Genomic DNA, 22,637 nt, shown 5'->3' with positions numbered 1-22,637 from the left:
TCATCGCGGGAGGGTACTCTCTGTAGGAGGCCCCAACTATGAAGCAATCCCCTCACCCACCTTGATCCGAAATAGCATTGATCTGTTGGCTTTCAAGATATGCTAAAAGGTATGTCATTTGTGAGGGCTGATGCAGAGGGTGGGTCTGTCCATTGCCATGAGCATATCCCTAGGGAAGAGGAGTTTTGTGTTTTGTAGATTTGGTGTAGTTGAGGGGGGCAAGCTGATATTTAATTTTACTTCTGTAACTTCTGGTAGAGGTTTGATGTCTGGCTAGGACCCTCTTTTTATACTGCAGAAATTCATATAAATAGACAAATAAGAAGCTCACAAGGAAGCTTAAATGGGACAAAGTGAGACTACTCACACAATTAAGGGCTACTTACATGAGTAAGAGTTGCAAAATCAAGCCCTCGGTTGCTAGTTCTAGTGATTCTTGAGTGAGTAGTTGATAAAATATTGGAAATTTACACAGAGGATATGGAGGACAGGGAACAAGATCATAATCAGTATTTTGAGATCAACTTTCCCAAGCACTGCCAGGAGGCACTGAACTCACAGGAGTAATCCAGTGTCCTGCAGATTTGAGCCATCAGAGAGTTAGATGTTAGGGATAGTGATCAGAATGTCTGAAATAGATTAATAGATCCACAAAATATAATGCCAGAAGGGACCACTCTGATCATCTGGTCCAAACTCCTGCATAACAGTGACCATGGAATCTCACCTAAGCTTTATTTACATAGGGAAATTGATGGACATAGCTATTGTGGAATATGTTCCACATAATGTCCAAATAACTCCCTATATGGACATTCTATTCTGGAATAAAAGTGATTTTAGTAAGATCTAATTTTGACATAAATATTTCAAGTGATGGAGAATCCACTATATCCCTTGGTAAAATGTTCCTGTGATTAATTACTCTGCTAAAAACATATGCCTTATTTCCATCTTTGATAGCTGCTCATGCCTTAATTTTATTTTTTACTGTTCATCACTTTTTATCATTTTAAGTGAAAAAAGCAGGTACTATAACAGGGATAATCAATAGGGTTGAAGTTTAACGCAGGAATAATCCAATTTAGTTATAGACGTAATCACCTTGAGCAGATGCCCTTGTTTATTATGATATCATCCAAGTTGTATTATTCCCTCATAATCCATAGCTCCTGTTGATAATCCCTTAAACTGATAACAATTGTTAAATAATTATTAAGAGTTAAATATTTCTTAAATTGCTATTTTTAAACTTTTCATTTGGATTCTTCCTATATTGCTATTTTTAATTTCCTTTCTGGTTTTTCTTTATTTTTTTCTTATAATTATATGTCTCGTTTTAGATATTGTGTCTCTTATTCCTTATACTAAGATTTGGCTTCTCTCATGTATTTTTTAATAACATTTTATGGCTAGTTTTTATAATTTAGTTTTCTGTTCTTGAGACTCAGTTCTCTAAATCTTTCCAGTTATAAATCTAATTTTCTTCTTGATTCATTCTCTGAGTTATTTTTTTTTATTATTTTTCTCCCCCATTTTCTTTCATTTCTTCTCTGTTGTTTCATTCAGTATATTAAATGCCGATCACAAAATAAATGTACATTCACAGAAACTATTTCCCTCCCTCTTTCACCCATCCAACATTATCTAAACGATGTGAAAAGTGAAAACAAGAATTGGATTATAATAATCTATGTGTTTTCAATGTTATTCCCTTCACTTGTAATTTAACATTAGGAATGTGTAAACTCCTACTAGCTGTGCTGTGTGGCAGGGTAACAAAGCCTTTGCTATTTGTTCAGCCAAGCTAATTATAGATTCCAAGGACTGCTTTCTGAGTTAGTGTTCTTCCACATTCTCTGAAAAATAGTCTCTCTGAGGACATTTTAAAAGCCCACGTATTTTCTAAGACTATTCAGACACTTAATATTGGAACCAGAAAACAGAACAAGTCTTAAATTTATTGCAAATATTGTGTCCTGTGAAAAGTTTACTTCAGTCCTAAATAAGGGTCCTATGGCCGGATCCAGGTTCAAATTCACAAAGGGGATTTAGGTTGCACCATCTGATGTTTAAGACCCCTATTGCCAAGTTGAATCCACAGCCCCAAGTTTGTCACCCAGGTCCCTATATAATGCATAAGGATTGTTATCTGTCTAAAAATGGGACTTACAGAAGTCAGCATGCTGAGCAGGGAGCTGTCCCAAGCTAGCCATTAGGAAATGCCTAGGAGAAGAGGAGGCCCCTCAAAGAGGTTTAGGGGCCAAAGGGAGGTACCTCACTCTGCTCAGGATTCACAGCCCAGAACGCTGTCCTGGAGGCCCCAGATCAGCAAGGGACTTAAGCATGTGCACGACTTTAAGCATGTGAGTGGTCACAATGATGTCAATGGGTCTATTCACATGCTTAAAGTTAAGCACATGTTTAAGTGCTTTGCTAGATTGAGATCATAGTGCTTACTGACAGGAGTAGTCTCAGTGTAATCATGGTAGTAAGCCCAGTGCTAAGTGTTTGCAGGAGTGGGCCTGCACTTAGCAACAAGTGAAATATATACATATTGGACAATTTTCCAAAGAAGCTGGAAGTCTGGGAACTGCTATGACCCCTTCTATGAGAGGATTCCAGGCACATTCAAGTGAATTTTATACTTAGTACTTCTATTTATCTCATCCAAGGCCTTGGAGCACTTTACGAGGATTTAAGTCTCTCAGCACACCTGTGATGGCAGTATCAGATCCACTGTGCAGACAGATACATAGAAACAACAGATAGATAACTGACATACCCAAGAGCATAAGGAGCAAGTCATTGGAAGAGCAGAAACAGAACTCAGTTCTCCTGACTATAATTCCCCTACTCCATCCACCCACCTGAAGACCATGGTTCTGCCCTCTTTATTTCCAATGTGGGATAGTACAACAAAAGAGTAAGTGCAGATGCAAATAAGCAGAATGATTATCTGCTCCACAAACTACCAGAGGATATTCCAACTCAATTCCCAACCCAGCTAATACTGTCATCAGATTACTTAGCACTGAGATTTATGAAATTATGTGTAATTCAAGGAGTACATGCACCGGGCTATTACTTGGAAGGGAAAGGATGCAATGGGAAACCAGGGACAATTTCAGCCTCAATAAGACTGGTCACTTGCCTGTTTGAACTAGAGTAAACGGTGGATTTTCTATATCCTGAAGTCTTTAAATCAAGATTTGAGGACTTCGGTATCTCAGCCACAGGTTATTGGCCTATTACAGGAGCAGCTGGGTAAGGATCTGTGGCCTGTGATGTACAGAAAGTCAGACTAGATGATGGTCCCTTCTGGCCCTGAAGTTTATCAAACTACAACTTGGGTTTAAGCTGTGTAAGTTATGATTATTTCAATACATTAAAATAAATTCCTATGGCAGAAAATGAGCTGGCCAACGTTACCTTAAGTTTTCATACCTACCCATTTAGTATATTAATAATACTTTGCATGTGTATAGCATCTTCCATCTGAGCATTCACAATGCTTTACAATTTTCCATAAATTCAGACCAAGCTAGTTATGTATTATGCTCATTTTACAGGGGGGGGAATTGAGGCACAAAGAGGTGATCTGATATACCCAAGGTCACAGAATAAATCAGCAGCAAAATTGAGAACATAGAGCAGAACCTCCAGGCTTCCAATTCTATGCTTTAACCACTAGACCTCCTTCCCACTCTTTCAAAGCCTTTCCTTCAAAAATTAACATTCATTATGGACACAACATGTGAACATTCTTTATTCTTCATCCTCTTTGCATTAACATCTCATTTCCAGCCTCCACTCCTCACCCCTACTGTGTTTTATTGTGTGGGGAATAATTTGTATTGATTAATACAAGTTTTCTGCATGCACTATACAGGACATGAAAATCAACCTTACACTGAGTTTCACAAAATAGTGTTAATAATCTTACTGGCTGGAAGTTAGCCAACTATCTAATCATTACTGTATGAGAACAGACACCGCACAGCATGCCATATCACTGAGGTAATAAACAATAGATTTGTTAATTTAGTCTGAAAGCATTCTTGGTTCTCTTTAGTTTGCAACCACCTCCAAATCTGTTTTACATACCTCTTACACTGCAGTTACATTTAGTTGTGTTCCACAATAAAGTCTGAAAGATTTGCATGAGTGTGTGCTATTTTACAATATATCTCACATCAGACCATTGCATTCTCTTTGCTGGTCTCCTCTTGTGAGCACTTGCGAGTTAAATCAAAAGCATGTAGCTGCAAGACTAGAGTTGCTTCTTGTGATTCAGTCATTATCTTTACAAAATGTTCCACCTGTTTATACCTATGAATTCAAAGAAACCAGCAAAATAAAGTAACATCTTTCTGAACAGAAATTTGGCCAGGAGTGTGTTTCCCCAGTTATGAAAGAATTAGCACTTGATAAAGTTTCTAGGGATTAAGTTTCCAAATCTGTATCAGACACCCTTGATTGCATTTTTAAAGATTACTGTACTTAACTACATAATCATCTGTTGGCAATAATAATTTATCTTATCGCCATGCTACACGCTATCTTAAAGCTACCTTACTATACACAGTGCTGATATAGAAACACTTGCTCAGTAATTAAAAGGGCAAGGCAAACTGATCTGTAAACCATATGAATATATTTTATATGATTGACCAATGATAAACAATTATCACCCACATTCTGTGGGATTGTGGTGGGGGGAGTTAATTTCACTGCTGGTGACAGCAACACTTGGTGTTTCTAAACCTGAACTCATTGTGTTTTCTTAGTAATGAGAAATGGAAAAGAGGTCATCCGGGTTTATTCATTCTGCTATGGTAGGACTGTACATTTTCTAGTGGTTTATTCAATCTAGTTTTAAACGTTTCTAACACTGAGGCTTGAGACACTTCCAGGATTCCATTCCAGTTTAGTGACATGCAGAGAGGCATGCACAAGCTCATGCGCTATATTAAATCTAGCAGACCCTATGCCCTGTTGATGCTGCCTCTCTCAGCTCCCTGGACTCAGAGATGGGGGAGGAAGGCAGAGGAACTAACCATTGTGAGACACTGACACCAGCAGGAGGCAGCAGTAGTGGCTCTTAGTGGAAAGAACCTGGCATGCAGCAGGGGCAGCAGTAGCTGAGTGCACTAAAGTGGTCCAAATGGGTCTCCTGCAGTGTTGTGCCCCCAAGTGACAAGAGGGCTGTGAAAGTGAGATTTGCTCCCCTGGTTTGCAGGCTGTTTTGATTTAACCAAAGCACACAATTAGCTCTTTCGCTTTTTCCTCAAAAATCAATTGCTTCAGACCCTAGCTAGTTTTGTTGCATTTCCGTCTGATTTGTGTCTACACTTGTCTCTATGTATCTTCAAGTTTACTCCTTCTCATTAAATGGACAGTTTTACCTCAGATGGTTAGTTTTCCCAGCTGAATTGCATTTTGTTACTTCCTGCCCATATTTCTAACCTCGGCAGCACCCTTTGTATTATTATGTTTGTCTTCACCACACCTTCCAATTTAGAATCATCTAGAGATGTCATTCATGTGCTGTTTACAACCTCTTCCATACCGTTAAGATATCAAGACAAAATGAGAACTAACAGTAACGTCTCACCATAATAGATACACTGATGTATCTTTGCTTTAGCACATATAGCACCTTCCATCTGAAAGTGCTTCAGAAATGACTGATTCGGGCCTGGTCTAAAATTTAGGGCAACTTAGCTGCATTGCTCAGGACTGAAAAATTTCATACCCTGTGCAACGCAGATTGACCTAACCCCTGCTGTAGACACAGCTCGGTCAATGGAAAAAGTCTTCTGTCAACCCAGTTACCACCTCTCAGACAGGTGGATATACTACAGTGATGGAAAACCCCTTCCATCAGCGTACAAAGTATCTACACTACGGTGGCACAGCTGCAACACCATAGCTGTACTGTAGTGCTGTAGTGTACTGTGCTGTTGTGTAGACATACCCTAAGACTCACAATACCCCTGAAAGGTAAGTGTATAAAGTTCTATTATACCCATTCTACAGATGAGGAAAGGGCCCAATCCAGTTGACTTCAATGGTCACTGAATCAGGCCCAAATTGAGGAACAAAGAAATTAAGTGATTTGTCCAAGGTGACACAGAGCATCAGTATCAGGACTAAGACTTGAATAGAGGTGTCTTGATCTCCAGTACAATGCTCTAACCATTATGTAACTGCCTCCTCTTTAAAGGTTTCCTTTAGTAATCTACATCACTGCAATTTTCCTTGCATAAGAATTGCTATATACATGTATAAGCATATATGCTCTTTCAGCTAGTTTCCATCTAAGCCAATTTAAATTATTTTTATAGTAAAATTTCATTAGAGTCTGTATCAAATGTTAAAATACAAATATATTAGATGTCCTATACTCCCTTCATCCTCCAAACCTATAAATCTATAATAAAATGTTTTAGCAATTGTGATTTTTTCCACTCCTATTTTTCAGATAGTGTGTTTTCCTAACCAAATTTAGGTCACCCTTGCTCACTTTGAGTACCATCTCATTCCAAGAGTGGTGATTCCAATGGCACCACTTGCAAAGCAAAGTGCTACTCAGTGTGAGCAAGGGTTTCAGAATACATCCCTTTATTCACAAGCTCAGTCTTATCATCTATGACACAAAACAAATATGGAGCCATAAGACAGGGAGCTCAGTCTGAGAATTGACTCCCCATTCAGTCCTGCTGCCAGCATCTTGGGAGGGAAACTGAGCTGGTCCATGAATTTCCAGATTTGTACAGGCCACCACATAGTTGCATGGGATGCTTGTGTCTGCCAGGAAGATACTAAAATTATTCTCCAAGTTCCCACCAAAATACCAGCCAGTCACACAGTTTACCAAAAGCAAAACTGAAATGGATTGGAGACAGTATTCAGACAGGCTCCAAGTCTATTTCATTTGCCAGCTGCAATGCTCACCAGTTCAGCCTTGTCCCACCACAGCTTGGTGCCTGGTGCAGAATATATGGATTAAACAAGAGGCAGCTGTGAATTAAGTCAGATTTGCTAGTGATACACAGAAAATCAAAACAAACCTTGTGTGGTTAATATAGTCACCACAACCCAGTGATAGAATTATAGCTCTGTGATTAAATATTTACCTGTGTTCATAAGAAGTTTATATGGCTATGGATCTACTTATTTTTTCCCACCCCATCTCCCTTCTCTCACCCTTTCTAGTCTCCACTTGTCCCTCTAGGCCTATCTTTACCCTCTCCTTCCTGACTTCTCACTTGACCTCTTCTCCCTTTTTGTCTTTTTTTTTCCTTCTAAAAGATTTGGTTAGTGCAAGTTGAAGGCCATTAGAGGTGCTTTAGCTGAACTCTACTCTGGACTGTTTGTTGCTGACACACAAGAGACACTTGCTGAAGTGGACAAAAGCCCCCATGCTGTAATCAGAGACTTTGATCATTCGTAGGTGTAATATCCTGCCCACAAATATAACTAGTAGATTTTCATCATTCCCAGGTGTGACCTTCAGTCTGTGGTATTATCACTTTTCTGTACACGGATTGTACAGCTGTAATATGGGTTGCAGGCAAACTTGGGTTAAATGCATCACACCTTTCCCAAATGCCTCCCTGTGTGGTATGTACCTGTAGCTTCCTTGCAATGAACTACAGCAGCACGGCAGAGACTCTCAAGTTCAAAGCTACCTCCTTTTTCTCTCATGTGATTTTTCTGATTTCATGGCAACAGGTGTCCTGAGGTGCAATGAGGTTTGATATGCCGTTTGAACAATCTAATAAGTTGGCCCTTCATGTTAAAAAGTTTCCAATATGTTTTACCACACAAAAAAAACTGTAACAAGCTTTGAAACCAAGATCTCAACTCAAGGCCTGTTTTGGATAACAACTAGAAGGATAATCCACTTCAGATCTCACTTCTCTAGCCAGCTATTTGTGAGGTAGCGGGTTTGTTTTTCCAATAAATGTCTGACTTTGCACCTATATTCTCTGATCACAGATCAATCCTGACTCACTGCAATTTCCTCCATCACTTGGCAGACTCCCTGATGCTGGTGGAATACCCCCATTCTGGTGGCGCTATTTTACATTTCCTTCGCTCCAGGCAGCAAAGTCCTCTTATAAGATCAGAATGTCCCTTTTTGCATAGAAAGTCATGGAAGAGGACTTTTTCTGAGCTTCCCTTCATGGTACTATCATGCAAGAGGGGGTATAGTTTGCATCCACCATGGAAAAGCTGCCCCCAAACTTGGCAAACCCTGGGGAATCTACAAGAGGTCAGAGCCTTCTGTATAGATGTCCTATATTAATATCTTCTTCACTGGCTCTTCCTCCAGGCAATGCAGTTGCACAGGCGAATCTGAGAGTAGGGAGGCTAGTGCTAGTGATGATGCAGGAGTCAGAAAGAACAGTTTGACTTTCAAATCCCAGGGTGAGTTTTCAGGGCTGGCAAATAGAAAAGTTATCCTTAACCTTATAAGCTGAGCAAATCTAGTATGGAGACAAAATGAGACGAGAAATATGGAGCCACCAACCACGTTTCTTAATCCACTTTTTAGAGTCCCCTTTTCAAAATAACTCCACACTTTAAATGTAGTTTAAAATAAAATGGCAGCATGACATAGACTATATTCAGAGTGCATGGATTTTGCTGGGATCTATTCGAGAAGCCATATTTAAAGGAAAGATTAAAGAATCACATAGAAGCCCAGTTCAAACAGATTCCAAACACAACAGGGTGCTGATTTGCTACTGTAATTTAATTCATGTGCATAATTAGTTCTGCAAAGACAGTGAGGGACATAGTGTCAATCCTGGGTCAGGCAGAGGTCTTACTGGCAAAATATCAACCGTTAAATTATTTGGCAAGAATCCCCATGTTTCTTCATAGGGTACTCAGGACATCTAAAATTAAAACCTTGAAATCAAAAAGAGTAGACAGAAAGGTACACTACTATCACCAGCTAAGCAATTTCAGAGCAATAGATTAGAGTTCCTTTATTTTGCCCCCAGCATCTTTCAGTGAGATAATTAAAAACTCTTAAAGGAGTTTGCTGGCTTAGCAGTTTTTCTTAACATCAGTAAGGCAGTGGGCTACCTAGGCGAAAGTACAGTAAAACAAGTCCATCAGTCTCTCCCTCTTGAGGTATGGCTGTGGCCAGCTACTGGAAATGTATTTGTTGGTTAATTTGTCAGCAATGTACTCAAACAAAGAACCTCTTTTGATGGGCAGGTGCAGACAAAGCTTGCAAGAGCTACAAACACACACAAAAAAGACTCCATAAAAAAGAGAGATGGCCTTGCTGAGATGGTTGTTCTCTCTGATTTTCTGTAATAGACTTCAGTTTGCCATGAAATTAAATTTATAGCGTACCTTCTAGACATGAAGGGCCACATTTATCCCTGGTGTAACTCCACTGAAGTCATTGGATTTACACTGGAATTTGGAAGGGAGAATCCAGCAGAGCTTTGCTATTCCCTGCCTAGACATTAAAGGCAGCATTTTCATGGGGAGGCCATTTCAAGCCAAATAACTGGTTGTGTGAATGGTTTGCAGAAAGGCTTTTTATAAAAAATGGAAAATGTACAGGCTCTGCAGTTTCCAGATACTATTAATAAAAAGACACAAATGTAAATGTTGTTTTCCTTTGAGAGTACTGTTAAAAGGACAGATGCAATATCAAACAATGGAAAGTTTTTTGGGCCACTGTAGCACCTCCAGGCTTTAATATTTTGAGACAAACTAGTGCTTTTTCAGGCATAGGGTTGAAAATGAATCTGAGGAACCATTTTTCACAATAAAATTCATCCTCTCTAGTGGGGAGTGTCTTTTCAGTTGCTTACTGTCAGTGAAAATTACATTAAAGGTAGTCTATATTAGGTTGTCTATAAAATCATGACTGGTGTGGAGAAAGTAGATAAGGAAGTGTTATTTACTCCTCCTCATAACACAAGGACTAGGGGTCATCAAATGAAATTAATAGGCAGCAGGTTTAAAACAAACAAAAGGAAATATTTCTTCACACAACACACAGTCAACCTGTGGAACTCCTTGCCAGGGGATGTTCTGAAGGCCAAGACTATAACACGGTTCAAAAAAGAACTATATAGATTCATTGAGGATAGGTCCATCAATGGCTATTAGCCAAGGTGGGCAGGGATGGTGATCCTAGCCTCTGTTTGCCAGAAGCTGGGAATGGGCAACCAGGGATGGAGTACTTGATGATTACCTGTTCTGTTCATTCCCTCTGAAGCACTTGGCATTGGCCATTGTCAGAAGACAGGATACTGTGCTAGATGGACCTTTGGCCTGACCCACTATGGCCATTCTTAAGTTGTCACAGTGGCTTGTGCAAGTCAGGATCTTTGAGCACAACAATTGGGCTGAATATTATCAGCACACAAGGCCTGAATCAATGTTAATTTTTATCATGCATTCATCCTGTCCATATTGTTGTATCCACGTGTTGTCTCGTTTTATTCTTAAATAAGCTTTTAAGGGCCAGGGAGGATGTTTTTGTTGAGTGTTTGTTCTGCACCTAGCACACTGAGGCTGGCGCTTCTTGGCTCATAGCACAATACAAGTAATAAATAAACCATAACAACAACAGTTAAAGTCAATGGGAATCTAGCCATTGACTTCAGATCAGGCCCACAGTGAAGATAGAGATCAGTGGTTTGCTCTCTGCTGACATGCTTGTGTGGTTGATGCCCATCCCTGGAACATGTTTGGTGTGACTTTTGCAGCTTACTGCAGTCAAATGTGGAGCGGTGTGTCTTTCATCAGAGAAAGTATGCCACCTAATAGTGCCTATGGAGCACACAATAGGGCCAGAATGATCAAACTTGGGTGCCCGAAGTTAGGCTCCTAAATAAAACTGGCCTTATTTTCTGAGGTTCTGTGAGCACCTGCAGATCTCATTGAAGTCAATGGCAGTTGCAGTTGCTGGACACATATGACGATCAGGCCACTTAGGTGCCTAATTATGGACATAGGTGCCTAACTTTGGGTTCCCATGTTTGATTAATTGGCCAAATTGCATAAGGCAATACAAAATTTGGGGGGCGGAATTTGGCTTCTAAATAACTAAGCAGCATTTTTTTTAGTTCCTTTGCTGATGTTGATTTTCTGCCTAGCTTAACCATATACAGTGTTTCACTTTATTGGTCACTTATTTTGGCTCTGAAGGTGACATTAAAGATGTTATGCTTATTTCTGGAACAAACATGCCAAAATAAAGCTAACAAACAAGATTTGCTTTCAGGAGCCAGACTCAGGAAGATACCATGTTGTAATCTGGCAGTAAGATCCTCAATCTCGATACCCACAGAAGTACGTGCTGCCCATGAGATGGAGGTATTCAGAGGTATTCGGAGCAGAGTTGGACAGAGCAAATGTTTTCATGACTAGAAAGTAGGATAAAAGACATTTTCAGTATTACAGAATCATAGAAACTTAGGAGTAGAAGGGACCTTGAGAAGTCAGCTAGTCCAGCCCCGCACACTGAGGCAGGATCATGTAGAGCTAGACCATCTCTGACAGATGTTTGTCCAACCTGTTCTAAAAACCTCCAGTGATGGGGATTCCACAGCCTCCTTTGGAGACTTATTCCACAGATTAGTTACCATTATAGTTAGGAGAATTTTCCTAATATTTAACCTAAATTATTAAAGGGTTGGGTGGGCAAGGAATTGTTTTGTAAATGTGAAAGCTAAAATAAATACCTCTAAATAAAGAGCACAGAGAAGTAGTGTAAAAGTAGGTAATCTCCTCTTCTCATCACTTGAATTCAATGGTTCATTTAAGTGGATCCAATGACATAATGGCAATAGAGAAGCTGCGTTACACCACACCCTATCAGCGGGTTGAGGATGAGTTCCAATCCACCAACCCTGCTTAGCTCCCCACACTAAGCCTGATTACTCAGTTTTGTGGAAGGAATCATGGATTTCTTCCGTAATGAATACACGGAAACAAGCTGACATCTAGAATGTTCAGACATTTCTACAGAAGACAGGAAATACTGATTTTACTTTATTTCAGTAATAATTTGATTGCCTTCATTTTGAAATGTAGGACAGTAAATTGCCAGTGTATGGTCAAACTCTCAGAATCCTTCAAATAAAGCATGAATCTGGTACTTTTGAGTGCACATGAATACAGAAGAGGGAAGGAAAGAGACAAAAAGAGAAATGCTGTGGATCCAAATGGGCTTTGGATCAGGCCCTAAAAGCAAGGTGTGACATCTGAGAATAGTAGAAATAGGAATCACAAAATAGAACAAGGGAACATTGGAGTAACTAGGAGGAGGAGAAGAGAAGGATCTGGGAACACTGAAGTGCAAAGAAAGAAAGCCCGGAAGCAGAAAAAAGGGAGTTAGCAGTCTTGGTGCAGAAAGAGAGGTCTAGGGACACAGAAGGGTTTGGGAGATGAGTGGAGATGTTGAAACACCTGAATAATTTCCCATAACATTTTGTTTTCATTTTAGAAAGCACTGTTCTGCAAAAACATTAGACATTAGAAAGACAATCCTAAAGGAAATAGATGTGATTTACTAAGTTTCATTTACAGCATTTTTGGTAAATCTCCTATTTGCACAATCACCTGATCTCTTCCTACCCCTTGAATTTAGTAGTTCAAATATACTACACTTAGAGAGAAAAGGGGCCATATAATCTCACTGATTTTAGGCGGACCTCCCCATTGACAATATGACCCAAGGTTTTTGCTGCCTCTTAACAAATCAACAGGCATATACATGAGTGGGTCTCAAAATTTGACCATCTACTGTGCTTTTTATCTCAACCTTCTAATTGCTCATGTTCTTCATTGGCATGGTCAGAAGTATTTTACAATTTGCCAAGAAATGAAGGTAAAGAGGGAGAGCAGCAAGAGTTGAGGGGAGGAGGAAATTAGCTAAGAGAGAGAAACAGAAAACTCAGAGACGCATCTGGGCATGGGAGCGGGGAAGCCAGCCATTGCGTGGTGAGAGTTGCAAGCCCAAGGTAAGCACTAGCAAAGACTTTTAACTCTTTGTAAATAAATTCATGCCAAAAATTCCCCAGTGGCAGACCTAAAACACAGGGTAAGACATCACCCTCCAGGTTGTCAGAACAGATGCTTAGTCATCATCAGAGTCACTAAAGGTGTAAAACCCCCCAGGAAAACTTAATTCTGCTTCCTGTCACTTTCATTTGTGGACCTAGTCTCACCATGAAAGTTTTTCTAAACTCATTTAACATGGAGAACGGTGCCCATGCGGTTGGTTTAAAGGAATAATGAGTAAGTTGAAAGGTCTCTGTGTAATATTTGAGTTTCAGATTTAATTTCAGGAGGATTACTCACCCCCTCTGTGATTGGCTGCAAGCGTCCCAAGTTTTCCTGATTGTCATTTGAAATGAAATGCACTGCCAGTTTCTAATGAATCTAAAAAAGGACTTTCAGCTCTTGATACACTGTACTTGCATGGTACTTTTTAAGGCAGTTTGTAGATCCACTGAACACATGCTTCTGAAGTTGGAAATTTAAAGCCATTTGTTCTATTAGCTCACTGGATTTCCTTTCATCAAGCGATACCGTTTTTATCCACAGGCCTCATTCACTGGACCCTTGTGGAGTCCTCCCCAACACCCCCCATATTTGTTAAATCTTCTCTATTGCTGCTGTGTGTGTTCTCTCTTATCCAACAATAGTGTCTCTCCAGAAGTATAGGACTTTTGGCTGTGGCTTACATAACCATTTTATTCCTACAGACAAAATAGATGTGGAGTAAAGCAAACAAGTTCTGCAAATGCCTTCCCTCTTAAGGTAGAAGTGCCTAACAATCAGAATCACTGTATCATTCTCTGGCATATCAGGCTTTCTGCTAACCACCAGTTTCAAGACACACCGTCAGTAAGAGTCTACCAAATGGGGAGAAGCTTTGAAAATATTACTTGCTCAGTTTTCATTAAAATATTTTAAGCCCAGCATTAGTCTTCACTTTGAGGTTAAATTAAGGTACTTAAAACACAACCACCTCGCTAGAGTTGTATGCCACCAAATTAGGAAGCAAAGACTCAGTAATAAATGCAGTATGGATTTTTTTAAAAGAGATTTTAGATAATGGGCAACATTTTCTTTATTATTTCTCCAAAGGAAGATAACAAGCAGCATAAAGTCTGATTCTGAAAATGATTTGGGGGGGAGGGACTTTTTTAATCTTGCCCCCTGTAATAGATTTTTTCTTCTGCTCAATTCTCTGTGTGAATAACAAGAGTGGCAGCCATTTTCTCCTAGCTCAACATCAAAACGCCTTTCATCTGCTGTCTAAATGCAAACAAAGCAAACCTTCCACCAGGCCTTTCTTTCCAGATAAATTAAAACTCTCATGTCCTGGGGACTAAATCAAGCCTACAGGCCTTCCCTAGATAAATCCATTCTGAACCTGAAATCTTCTTGCTACACGTGCTCCTTGTAAGATAATTTTGCAGTAGCTAATCAATAATGCAACAGTAAATTGCATTTAAATAAACATTAGCAGCCCTCTTAATGAATAAAACCTCATCTGCAATTTGTCAAAGTCAGAAGTGCTGGACTCTTTTGATATTCATTAGAATATTGGAAATTGGAGCTTTGACAGGCTTTATGTACATTGCAATTATGATTTTTTGTGAATAGTGGGACTGCTTTATTTTCACAAGAATTTTTGAATAAAAATGGTGATCTATACCACAGGTTTGATGGATTTCAATCACATTCTTGCTACAAGATTGACAAAAATTAAAATAGCCCATGTTAGAGTCCTAGATTAAAAAGAGCCTGAAATATACTATATATTCATATAGCATAGGATCATGGTATGAAATTCCCTTATTTTGTGTGAAGAATTTTAATTACCATAATTTGCTATGATCATAAGCTTTGGAAAAATGCAATTCTGTTCTTGTTTATATACAGAATAATATTATTACCGTGGTATCGTATGCGTCACAATTTTTGTTGCGAGTAACAAAATAAAATATCATATGTAGTAAATTAAATTATAATTGTTATAGTTTAAAAAATCACCATTTTTTTCAAGAATGGCACTTCAAATAGATGCCCCCACATGAATTATCTGTACCACATACATTATTCTTGGGATTCTGTGCTTTATAAACAAAGGCTCAATACTAGGGAAAATTTCCTAATTGTGAGAACTATTAGACTGTGGAATAGAGTCTCAAGGGAAGAGGTGGAAGCCCCATCCCTGAGCTATTTAAAACTGGATTGGACAAAGCACTGAATGATATAATGAAGGGAACAAACCATCAGTGGAAGAGGGACAGACTGGAAATGACCTAAAGGATGATTTCCATTTCTAATTTCTATGATTCTATGGAATGAGCAGTCTAAGCAGAATGCAGACCACTGTGATGAGCAGACACAATATTTTATCCATGCAGTTTTCTGGTGGGGGGAGTCTTTGGATGAGCTCTCTCTTTAAAACACAGAGAGAGAGACAGAGAGAGACTTGTCTGCTCTATATGGACATTAAAGATTTCCTGGCACCTCTAGTAAGAATATAGGTTTATTTCGCAATCTCTTCTCCCCACCCTCCCACACACAATAATGTTGTGATGGGTGTTGGTGCCCCCAGCTGTCTAATGAGATAATGCTACCCACTCAGAGGTGGCTGCCATTCAGCTGTGCTGAATGTATAAAGTGTATTGTGTTCCTTTAGAGAGATGCTAAATTTATGCAAAACACTATTACTGCTCTCCTGGCTTAAGATTCTAAGACATGTTTGATTTTGTGTGTAAAAATAAAAACAAATATCATTTCAGACTTTCTGGTTGTAATGGATCAAAGCCTCCTATCTGAGGAGGTTTGAGTTCTGTATATTGGCAAATTGAATACTGACCCTACAATAGGACTCAATGCATTGCTTGCCTTACTCACTATACTACTCACTAAATTAGAATAGAAGAGATTTTCAGTTTGTTACCCATCCAACTATTAACCAGGTCCAAATCTGCTTTGCTTTAGAAAATAAACACTAGGAAGACAGCTCCAGTTATTACTCTTTGAATTGGAACTTACTATGAGTCCTAGAATATATTTATCCCAGGATTTACTAGGGTTACTGGTTGGAACCCCAGTGCAGCATTTCTGTTGTGTCACTAGAAGGAAGCAGGATAGGAAGGCAACAAATAAAATAGTTTTGCAAGTGTGAGAGATGACTTCTTCATAACAGGTTTCAGGCCCTGGGTAGGGATTTAGTAACTGAGAAAGGAGTTAGGGTCGGAGCTCAAGTAACAGAATGAGAGGTCAGGAGGTTAGTGTCCCAGTACCTGGGTGGGGGTAGTGTCTCAGATCCACAGATTCAGTGCTCTGCCTCCAGTTTTGGAACAATCTCTTCAAAGAACCCCTTTGGTGTGCCAGACTCCAAAAGGTCTCACTCTCCCTTCAGGGCAGGCCACATGGCTTCACTACCTCCTGAGACTGAACCTCTGGAGCTTCAGCACTCTTGCTTCACACCGTGCACTCTGTTCAGTGAGTCCAGCTGAGATAGACTCCTGTTAGAGATTTGTACACTCTTCAGGATCAAGGCACCTCTCCCACAATTTATAGGGACACTCCAGTGGTGTTTTCAGAACAATAGGGTTTATAAGTTAACTGGAACACAGCTTTGGAAGTCCTTAGGTTAGGACAGAGAAATGAAAGTTAATGCATAGTCCATTCTGGTCAGCACATAGTGCCAGCCAGGCTTTAGTGAACTCCATTTTCAGGCTCTCTGTCTGACTTCCTTCCTTAGTCAGTTCCCAGGTGAGAAAGCTCCAAGCTTCTTTCAGAAGCCAGTTTTTATCCCACACACACCTCCCAGTCTTTGTTCTTGGGCTGAGGTCTCTGATCAGCTTCCCAGCTTACAGGTGGGGAAATCTACCTCTCTCTAGGTGTCAATGTCTTGGTGAGTGGGCTTTCCCTTGTCTTCTCGGATTTCCCATCAATATGGCTCTGCCTCATCCAATCCTTGCTAATGACCCATTTAATCTACTCAGACAGCTAAATGACACATACACACCTTTGCCTCTTAGCCTTCCCTGAGATCAAACTTAGTCCTTTTTCCCCCACTGGGTAGCCATGCAAAAGTATAAAGGGAACTGAGGCACACAGAGGATGCATAAAAAAATTACAAAAAAATCCCTACTTCTTCATAAATAGTGACTCAGATGAGCAGGAGGAGGTGTTTTTTTGAGTGGCAGGATTTTGAGTGGTGAGAAGGAAAGTTTTGTAAACATATATCACTATAGGAGTGCCCATCGCCTCCCTGGCCCATTCCCTCCCTGGCCTTCCAACTTTCACCTCATTGTGTGACTTCCCTGGAGCTCTCCACCCCTCCCCATATTGCTGTAAAAACTCTGGTCCAGCTGCTTCTGTGTAGGATCCAATGCATCACTTGCTTGAGTTTCACTTTTAGTTTCAGCTCCCTCCCACCATCTCAGTCTTGGCACCCTATCACAAGGGAGTCAGGGGCTTCAGGGATCATGCCCAGACTCCTTATCCAAATCACAGAGGTTGTATGAGCAGGTGGCTTGCAGGGTGCAGGCAGAGGCTGCGCTGGAAGGTACAAGATCATTCTGACAATGGTACAGGAGACTTGAGAGAGCAAGAGTGTGAATGGATGAAGATCCACAAGTCCTATTATTCTTGCATCTTTCTGCGAGTCTCAAACTGGGGTCACGACCCCAAAGTGGATCGCAAGTTCATTTTAATGGTATCCCCAGGGCCGACATTAGACTCACTGGGGCGCAGGGCAGAAAGCCCAAGCCCCACTGCGAGGGGCTGAAGCTGAAGCCTCAGGGCTCAGGCTTAAGCCACAGGCGGGGGGGCTCAGGCTTCAGCTTCGGATCCGCACGGCAGGGCTTTGGCTTTCTGTCATGGGCCCCAGCTGAAGCCCAAGCCCTGCCACGCGGAGCTGAAGCCCAAGCTCGAGCAACTTAGCTTCGCAGGGCGCACTGTGGTGTGGGGCCTTGGGCAACTGCCCTGGTTGCCACCCCAATGCCGGCCCTGATTCTAAAGTAACACAGGGCAGTGGGGTCATTTTTGTTACTAGGAGGGGGTCGTGGTGCAATGAATTTTGAGAACCGCTGCTCTAGAACTACCAGCAGCCCAGCTCAATGAGGGACAATGTGGCAGAGCAATGGCGTCAGAAAAGTCTCATCACTGTGGGAGTCAGTACGCCACTTCTGCATACGAAGAAGCTCATATGGCCCTTGACTATTATTAACTCCATTGTGCTGCAAATGGAAGCAAAATATCTGACAGCTCAAAGAAAATGATTGCAAATGCTTCCATTCTCCTATGAAAAAGTCCTCACCTCTAAAATATCTCTCCAATCTCTTCAGTTACAAAGCACAGAGCAGACCTCCTGGATGCAAAGTTTTGATAGCCATCAAATATTCTTTTTTTAAAGTATTCTTAATAAAAAATTTATTCTCGGTCTTCCACATCCTTTCTTGCTCTTCCTCACGAGCTTCACATTATATACCATTCCCTTACAACAGTGAACCGTTTGTTAAGTATTCTGTTATTAAATTGGCAGAAGTTAAATGCATTCTTATACTATACATACTCTGATATTATGGGGAGATTTTATTTATTTACGCAGTGAAACTCAGCCCAGATGCAGCATCTAGTATTCAATGAAGACTCCTTCAGTAATTACTGGGTGGGGGAGGGGCAGCCAATGTTTAGTCCCTAAGGCCCTTCATTTTGGGGGAAGGGCAGGAGAGGATTGTTTACAATTTTCTGGGAATTTATAAGTGTTTATTACAAAAAATTTAAAATGTTTGAAAATCAGTGCAAAAAATTCACTTTGCTGTTTTCTGGGTAAATATCACTCTTGTCTGTTTTTCTTGTTTTTAAGCTTTCAAAATTTCTCTTATATTCTGAAAGGTAGATGGGTACAGTTTTTGGTTTTGAACCATTTTAGCATGAGAAGCAGTTCACTAACTTTTGTATGCTTTGAATTCTCATAACCATCTGCACTATCCGTAAGGCTGGTAATGTGTATGTAGTGGGCTTGGGATTAACAACAGGTCCCCAGCGCGCAAGTCATTCCAAAACTTCTGGTCCAGTTCCCCAGTCAGGAAAGAGAAGTGGTGGCTCAGTATTCTGGATGACCCTGGGTACCGAGCCACCATCTCTCCTCTGGAGTAAGGAGCTGAGTCCAGGGAGTTCTGGAATTTACGAAATTCAGGTGAAAATTGGTAAAAACTGAATAATGGCTATCAGTCAAAACTGAAAATGAAGGACCTTATTAATTTCATACTTATGATTGAGTTTAAAATGTTGTGGGTAAAAGTTTGCCATATTCTATATTTGTGTCAATTTATTTGTGACTTAGATTGGCAGTATGCACTAAGAAGAGAGAACTGCTCAGATTATATACACTGGAAATTATCCTTTCTATAATTTGTGGAGGGAGCTATTTTAATTTAATTTTATGTATTTATTTAGTGGTACCGCCAACTTCTGGGTCTTTCAGCATGTGTTATGCAGTCTGTCCATTTAGACTGTCAGACCCTTGGGGTAGGAGACTATTATTCTCTATGGTTTTATGCAAAGCATCATCAAGGGCATTTTTGATACTCAATGAATAATAAATCAAAATTTGATCCTGTTTAAACATATTGACTGAAGCTATTAATTATAACGGTATTCAAACCTTCAGATTATCTCCACATGATTAGTATGGTGTGTATTACTTGCCCTCAAAAAGCAAAGGGAAAATGTCTAACTTGTAGCAGAAACAGGGAGGAGTCCTTGTGGCACCTTAGAGACTAAGAAGTTTATTTGGGCATTAACTTTTGATTAGGGATGCACAAGATTCAGTGATACCATATAGACAACTTGAAAGCAAGTTCTCCTTAACTGTTTCTTTGTACATAGATACTTATAAATATTGGTTCCGAATGGAGGTGAAGAGGATGAATTATTTGCTTGTTAGTGACACGAGGCTCAAATTATAACTACTACAAGGGACAAGTAATATCTTTAAGAATACAGCTTTACACCTAGGAGAGGATATAGATTTGTGAATTTCCATTACAATGCCTTAAGCTATGACCTTTGTCCTTTTATTATGATACTATTGAAATGAGGCTGTGGGAACAAAGATGTGGCTCCTAATTTATTCATTGACTTTTTTTTAACCTGTGTGTGGTAGAAAGGTCTGAAAATGATTTAAAATCAGATACTCACTTTTATCTATGATAATGCTTTCCCCTTGAATGCCGGGCTTTGGTGTATCTAGCAAAGACTAACTTTGTCCTGAGGTCTGGCACGTAAAAAGTCCTAATGAGAGCTCTGAAATCCAGTTAGATGGAAATCAGAAGCATCCTGCATCTTTTTGTAATCACTTCACTTCTCTTCCCATTTACACAGAGTTGGAGGTGCCCAAGATTCTTTGCCACACCTTCTGGTCCAAAGCATAGATTCATAGGTCTTGGAGTTCCAGTTCTTTTCTCTTCAAACTTCTCTTTATAGAGACTTGACAGAGTCTTTCGATTGTATCATCAGTCTTCTGTGTCCTTTCTTGTCCTCTCCTCCCATGCCTCCATCCCTCATCTGTTTGTAATCACAACTTTAAAACCAACACACTGAAAAAAATAATACATACAGTGCTATATTGGTTCTACTAATCTACCCATCTTCACATGTCCTCTAGCAGCTTTCCAATCTAAAGGAAAATACAAATGATGATGTTTCCTATTTTGCAGAGCATTTTTGTTTCACATCAGCATGTATTTAAGTTAAATTGTCTTGGCCTGGATCTGGTTTCATAAAGAAGTAAATCAGGAACAATTCCACAGAAGTCAATGATGTTACACCTGGTGTGAGTTGAGTATTACAAGTGTATGAACAAACAATTCCTGTTATTGCTCCCTGCAGTATATGTGTACAGGGAGAGTAATATTGGTGTGGCCCTTTTAGAAGAAGCACCATATGCCCCCCTACCCCCTGGCATAACCAACACTAGAGTCAGCCACAACCTGACCCTAAGGTTACACAAATATTATGGTTTTTTGCTCAATAATGATGCAGTTTTAGTCCTCTCAGTTCTACTTTCCTTGTTAAATATGTAGTTTGGTATATTTCTCTTTGATAAATACAAAGCATAATCTACAATATGGCTGAGTTAGCAATGCAGTAGATAATTTAACTTTTTTGTGTGTAATGCTGACATCCCTGGGTGGGGAGATGATGGTCAAACCTAGGACTTCTAAATTTTCATGCATGAGCTGCTACTGCCTGAACTGAAAGATTCCCTTCTGTTAGCCACTCCTGAGCAGGTTCATCAGCCACTAGTTGATCTACCACCACTTGAGGAGCACAGAATGCCACACCAAGTAGGCATAGCTTGTAATAGCATAATCACACATCTTACACATTAGCATAGTATTTTTTGCATTTAATTTCCTTATATTTAAATGTTTTAAAACTGTCCATGCTTAATGCTGTTGTCTAAATGTTCCCATTTATGCTTTGACATTAAAGTGAATGGAGGAGGTGAGACAGCAGAGCTCACATCTTGGGCATGTGGATGAGGGAACTACACACCTATGATACTTCTGTTTGGCTGGAGACAGGCAGGATTCTCAGCTGGTGTGGCTCCCCTGACTTAATCAGAGCTACACTTGTTTACACCAGCAAAACATATTTTCGATGAGGCTGGGATAATAAAAGGTTCACTAGGTTCCATTAAGCCTATTTTTAAAATGTCTACTGAGCATGCTCAGAAGTGATTTTTCAGTTGTTTATAACTTGGATGTGGATGCATTACAAACCAAGGATTATTTACATGTCATGTTTCAAATTTCAAAGTTCAGCCTTTATTGAGTTCTTTGTGAAAGTGTGTGACAACTTAGTATAGTGTGGAACATGTACTTTTTTCAATCCAAAAAAATAAAAGACAAATTGATTTTCCTCACACTTTCCAAATTGCTCTCCTTTTGGATGAGCCAAAGCAGAGAAAATGTTAGCCCCAAGGGAAATTTGGTGGGATATTATGGACATGTAAAAATAGTTAGAAATGACTGAACCTTTTGCTATTTTAACTATAGGAATCCCTATAAAGAATGTAGTTGTGCACACACACCAGAAGTACCACAGATTTAAAAAAAAAAGGGTCAGAAAAATTTCTCAGAAAAAATGTTCTTTAGTTGAGTATGCAGTTAGGTCACTAGATGCCACTAAAGCAGTTGCTTTTACTTCAGTATCTTCAGTAGAATCAATGGACAACAAAGGAGATTTCAATACCTTCTATTACAGCAAATCACAGCAATGATAGATTAAAGAGACTATTTTATGTTAAATATAATTTAGCCATAGAACTGTCTTTATCTGTAAGATTAGTTATATAGCTTCCTAATATCTGCATTATGCCTCTCACCGTCCTATAAATTGCCTCACTTCTCCTCTCCTCCTACACTATCATGTGACCATATCACCAAGAGAGAATGAAGTGGGATACCATTGCTGTTTGAAACACTCTTTGAGAACTTCAGATGAAAGCTGCTATGGAAGGGCATAGCATTATTAGTATTATTATTTCACTGATGTCAATGTGAGCTGCAATGCTTTTCTCAATTGTGTTACTTAAA

This window comes from Mauremys mutica, chromosome 2, assembly GCF_020497125.1.
Source record: "Mauremys mutica isolate MM-2020 ecotype Southern chromosome 2, ASM2049712v1, whole genome shotgun sequence".
Lineage (NCBI taxonomy): Eukaryota > Metazoa > Chordata > Testudines > Geoemydidae > Mauremys > Mauremys mutica.
Note: the sequence above shows the minus strand (reverse complement) of the source record.